Raw genomic sequence first — 5,717 nt, 5'->3', positions numbered from 1 at the left:
TGAGGACGTCTTTGTCCCACTGGACTCGTCCTGCAAACTGTTTATCCTGAGACTCTGGGACCTCGACTCCTTCATGGAGATGAAACAGGACTTGATCCTTGAGATCAGTTATCAGTTCACAGAAGACATTAAGAGAGGTGGAGGAGGTGTGAGGGTTGGTGGTGAAGGTCCACTCCAGTGTGATTTCCTGGTTCTCCTCTGCCTGATAGGAGGTCTGGGTCACATTCACTACAAATGTTCCGTTGGGAGACAGAGAGGGAAAGTGAGGAGGCAGCACACGACAACTTTAAACTCCATCTCCATGTCTCTGGGACTTTGTCCTTCTTTGTTAGTGGTAGTGGTAATAAAGTGAAGCTGGAAATAACCAGAGACACAGGAGGTCAGGATGAGAGCAGCAGGATGCTGCAGACATCTTCTCCCTGTGAGAGGGAGCAGAGGTGAAGGACACCAACACATGAGCTCAGAGTTCACTTACTACGGACAGAGAGAGGACATATACAGTCTGGTGGTACTTTTCCTCGTGGTACTATACAGGACAGAGAGGGAATATACAGTCTGGTGGTATTCTTCCTCTGTGGTACTTATTACGGACAGAGAGGGACATTACAGTCTGGTGTACTTCTTCCTGTGGTACTTATTACAGGACAGAGAGGACATATACAGTCTGGTGGTACTCTTCCTCTGTGTACTTATTACAGGACAGAGAGAGAGGACCTTACAGTCTGGTGTACTTCTTCCTCTGTGGTATTATTACAGGACAGAGGAGGGACATATACAGTCTGGTGTACTTCTTCTCTGTGGTACTTATTACGGACAGAGAGAGGGACATAACATCTGGTGTACTTCTGTCCTCTGTGGTCCTTATCAGGCAGAGAGAGGAATTATACAGTCTGGTGGTACTTCTTCCTCTGTGGTACTTATTACAGGACAGAGAGAGGACATATAAAGTCTGGTGATACTTCTTCCTCTGTGGTACTTATTACAGGACAGAGAGGACATATACAGTCTGGTGGTACTTCTTCCTCTGTGGTACTTATTACAGGACAGAAGAGAGAGGGACATATCCAGTCTGGTGATATCTTCCTCTGTGGTACTTATTACAGGACAGAGAGGGACTAACAGTCTGGTGGTGATACTAGCTGTTACTACACCTCGACTGTTCTGTTGTTTCATTGATGAGAGAAAAACTGAATTAAAGGTTTCATCATTAAAGTGCACATCACAAAATGTTGAATTTACCTAACTGGGTGTGGTTTGCAGATGTTTGCCAGCTGTGTAACCACAAAACTCCTCCAACGTGCAGGAACGAGGCGAGCAAGTTATGATGAAGGTTTTCTGTGAAACCGCGCGCTGAAAACTTTCTGTCTGCAGTCTAGTCAGCAAACACATCCCAACCGATCCTGACACAGACGACGCTGGAAAATTTAAACAACAATTGATCACATGTATGTAGGCGAAGGCAGCTTTATCTGTAGAAGACATTTCAGCAACAGGCAATTCCGAGGCTTTACAACAAATACCTGAAAAACAGTTAAAAAAACAATAAAACCAATAAAAACATCAATAAACAATTAAAAAAATAATAAACGTTAAGACACATAAAACACAAGGATAGAACGGTTACAGTGCAGCACAAGCACAATTAAAGATTAAAGAAAGGCAACAATCAAAAAGAAAGGTCTTCAGCCGGATTTTAAAGACACGGAGAGTAGCAGCGGATCATCTGCAGGTTTCTGGGGGAGTTTGTTCCATGATATGAGGAGCATAGAATAGGACAAGCTGCTTCACCCTTGTATTAGTTCTGACATCTGGGACAGAAAGTAGACCTGTCCCAGACCACCTCAGAGGGCCATTGGGGGTGGGGGCGGGTGTGTATTTAGACGCCAGACAAAAATGTATTTTGGTTCCTAAAACAGCGCATAGTGATTAATAAAACAATATATTAATCTATGTTACCTTTTGTGCCCCGTTTTTTCCAACAGAAAAATTGGATCTATCCACACGATCCAGATACAAAGTTGTGGTATTACAAAATCCAGATTACCATGGTTCTCTTTTTCGGTAGCCCACATATCACACCGTTAAACTATAACGATGGAACGAAACCAGAGTAGAAGAGCCAAGCAGGGTTGCCTAAGTGTTTTTCATTTAAAGAGATAGAAAATTACACAACACAAAAACAGTCTTCTTCCATTTTCGTTTCTTTTCACTGCATTTCAACACAGTCTGACCACAAACAAAAGTTGACAGACACAAGACATGTACATCATCATGAATCCAGTCTCAAATGGGCTTTCAAACGACCAGAGGGTCCGTAGAAACCCCAGCCGGGAGCGTGCAGCATGACCACGGCCTGTAATGTCCACCAACAATGTTCACCTTCTGGATGTCTCTGAGACGCGACTGGCCGGCAACAAAGGAGAAAGCAGTCAGAAACGTGTGGTGCTGGGTCATCATCGGATGGGTGTGTCATTGTTTCAATAATTAATAGACACTGATAAGTGACATGGTTCTTGAGGGATTATTTTATGGGGAAAGAACCTCCATATTATCTTACGATGATCTATTTAATATGTTTGTTATTGGAGCTTGAAGACTTAAAGGGAAAAAAGTCCTCCTGTTATGAACTTGACACTGGAGACAATGACTTTGTCGGGAAAAAGCCAAACAAGTTAAAACACGTTGTCCTGTCATGTGATCAACTGAAGATCCCAATGTCTGAGTCAATCTCCTGGAGGAAGTTTTCTAATACTAGTTCAATAAGAAACCAAATATAAAATGTTTTGACTCATTTTCTATATCTGCGAGTAATTAACAGTTTGGTCAGTCTAATAACAGCAATGTCCACAGTGATGGACACAATAAAAACAACTGGGAATCATGAAATATTGTTTTTACTTCACTGGTTTTGAAGAAGAGCGAGCAGCGATAGAAAGTTAATGTCTCCTCTGAGTTCTGAGGACAGATTTCTAATCTGTATACAAACTTCTTGTTCTCAAAGAAGAGTTGTGAGAATTTTGTCCTCATTTCACTCAAGCCTCGGACCTTAAGAGGAGGAGCAATCGTGCTTCTTTGTTCAAAATGCAAAGTTAAACAGTGTGCATTTCATACGAAACTCATGTTGTGTTATTTACTGATATACTGTACATGCACACACACACGACACAACACACGCACACCACAACCACAACACACACACACACACACACACAGGGCTGGTATAAGTTCACAATACATGCTAAAGTTGCTTAAAAAACGAGGAATGTCAAAAACATCTTTGGGAGAAGGGGATGTTTATGCCTAATTAAAAAAAATGTAAAAGTTGATAAAATTGGCCTTGGCTAACCCCCCCCCCCCCCCCCATGTCACAAACCCTTCACCATACCTAGAGGATTGGCGACATGGTTTATTTCAGTTGCCTATAGATGGTTTCGATTTGCATTGAGAGTATGCATGTTATGGAACAGTTCCCCAGGTCAATCTCTAGGTATGGGGAGGGGGAGTTATTCTTTAACATATAGGGGGTGGTATACTTATGCCTGCCCCTGTTAATTTTAACATTAGTAGGGGTGGGTGTAACTTATGCCCCCTGTTTTTAACATAGGGGGGTGTATACTTAGGATCCCTGTATTTTAAATAGGGGGTGATACCTTATGCACCCCGGTATTTTACACTAGGGAGGGGTAATCTTTATGCCCCTGCTATTTAACATAGGGGGGTTGTATCTATACTTATGCCCCCGGTATTTTAACATAGGGGGGTGTTATACTTATGCACGATGATTTTAAGGAAGAAATGTATGTATTATTTTCGTACATTATCATCAACAACGAAATGGGATCCTCTAGATGGTTGGTTATTGTTTTTTTCGTCCTGAATGGTTTTGATTTAAAGGCATTAAGATCAATTTCAAAAGATGTTTGAGTAATTCCCTTTAAAAAAATCAACTTTAGCATGGGGGGTGTTAAAATTATGCAAGCCACTTGATGGGTGTGTGTGGGTGTGAGTGTGTGTAAGAGGCCTATGTTTAAGGCATGCTGAAGATTCCCTAAATATGTTCCGAAAGGCCCACGATTCTCAAACTGATCAAGCATCTCATCATCACTAACCGTTTATCCCCATTTTCATATGTAGACCACAACAAAATTTATGTAGCTCAGCGTAAAATTCTTCCAGGAAGAACCTTACTTTTCATCGGCACTGCTAATCAGTTCAGCTCTTGATAATATACTTTTGCGAGTAAACGGGCAGTGTCTGCAGCTAGTCTTCTTTATTGAAATGTAGCTCAGCGTAAATTCTTTCAGGAAGACCTAATTGAAATCAAAGCTCTCTTCTAAATAGAATTCAGCTGGTGGAGGCGTTCGCCGTCCTGCTTAATCTTAACCGTGCTTAATCCTTTGTCACCTACCGACCGGTCGGCCAGATTCCATCGGGGGGGGCGGCATTGGTCTGCTGGTGCTCTACCCCTATACAGCTACACCAAAATTATTCGTATGGCAATGAAGTCTATCGCCAAAGACTTTGTACATGTATTGAGTTGTATAATAAACTTGCTATCGGCAAAACATGTATCTCCGGATTGAAGGTAATTTAAGAGCTACAAAATCAGCCAAAAAGTCAGAAGTTAGACAGAAAAAAGGAGTAGTGCTAATCAAGATGATGCCACCGACTCGTTGCATGGTGTGACCTGGCAAGCTTCAGAGCAACTGGAAATCAGGAAATATGTTTCGACTCTTGAAGAAGACGGAGAGCAGAAGCAGCGGGGATGTTTTTTTAATTTATTCTGAGTTATGAGAAAAATCCTCTACTCTGTAGATACCTGTTTCTGTAGATCAGCTCGGAGAGACACGAAACGGGGGAGGAAGCACTGGTTTTCTTTTCTATCTTTGTAAACTTCAATTCCATCAGGAAGCACATATTGTCTTTTGGTTTAAAAAAAAAAAATCATTGACCCAACCGTTGTTATGTTATTGTTGTTAAATTTGCAACATGATGCGGATTCGTCTCAACTCCTTTTTCAGCACCATATGTTCAGGGCCATAGTTTGTTATCGCTTTCGAGGAGTAAAGATAGATAACTTGTAAAATGCAAAAATAGGATATAAAAATAGGGTGGTTGTTCTGGGAAAAATGTTTTTTTTTTTCCAAGGCCATAGACGTTACCTTTATATTTTACGGGGAAGCCCCCTGCCAATCATATAACGATATCGTAATCCCTTTACTATAAATGTATTACATTGACATATTTCAATTGTACAGGCACTTTTAAATAACTTTTAAGACTGTGCTCATATGCTTTTGGGCTTTTTCCTCTCTTTGCGTCCTGTTTTTCAGTCAGAAATAAAGCAGGAGGAGAAGGATCCTTTTCGGACTCTGTTTGCTAAACAGCTACATAAAGATGTAATATTAGAATCTTTCCTAAATATATAAATTAAAAACCGCTGAATCACTAGCGTAGTAACTACCAGCTAGGCCTTCATGTTAAATATAGACAAATAACACTAAGTCCAAAGGTTTGTGAAAAAAGTGGCCTACTGGTGAGGGGCATTTAGAGAACCCACAGCCGCAGCAATGGAATCAAGTTTTCATTACTTACTTAGTTGCAACACTTTACATCCTTCAGTTTCTCGTCAACTGTATCATTAGATAAGTTACAAAAAAAAGTTATATCTAAAAACCATGTTCACCTACCTGTGCATACGCTTGCTGCTGCAAGAA

General features: G+C 41.0%; 1 protein-coding gene and 1 long non-coding RNA gene across 9 annotated transcripts in view; one reads left to right on the top strand and one right to left on the bottom strand.

Moving 5' to 3' along the window:
- The window catches only part of LOC116707340 (uncharacterized), a 217,341-nt gene that overhangs the window by 119,655 nt on the left and 91,969 nt on the right, over window positions 1-5,717 (bottom strand). The window lies entirely within an intron of this gene.
- Window positions 8-5,717, top strand: part of LOC116707363 (uncharacterized) — a 19,660-nt gene continuing 13,950 nt past the window's right edge. The window contains exons 1-2 of the long non-coding RNA XR_004336487.1: window positions 8-241; window positions 1,261-1,262. This is a non-coding gene — a long non-coding RNA (uncharacterized LOC116707363). The remainder of the gene's footprint in view (window positions 242-1,260; window positions 1,263-5,717) is intronic.

Source organism: Etheostoma spectabile, chromosome 19, assembly GCF_008692095.1.
Source record: "Etheostoma spectabile isolate EspeVRDwgs_2016 chromosome 19, UIUC_Espe_1.0, whole genome shotgun sequence".
NCBI classification, from domain to species: Eukaryota; Metazoa; Chordata; class Actinopteri; order Perciformes; family Percidae; genus Etheostoma; species Etheostoma spectabile.
This window is presented reverse-complemented; position numbering and strand designations above follow the sequence as displayed.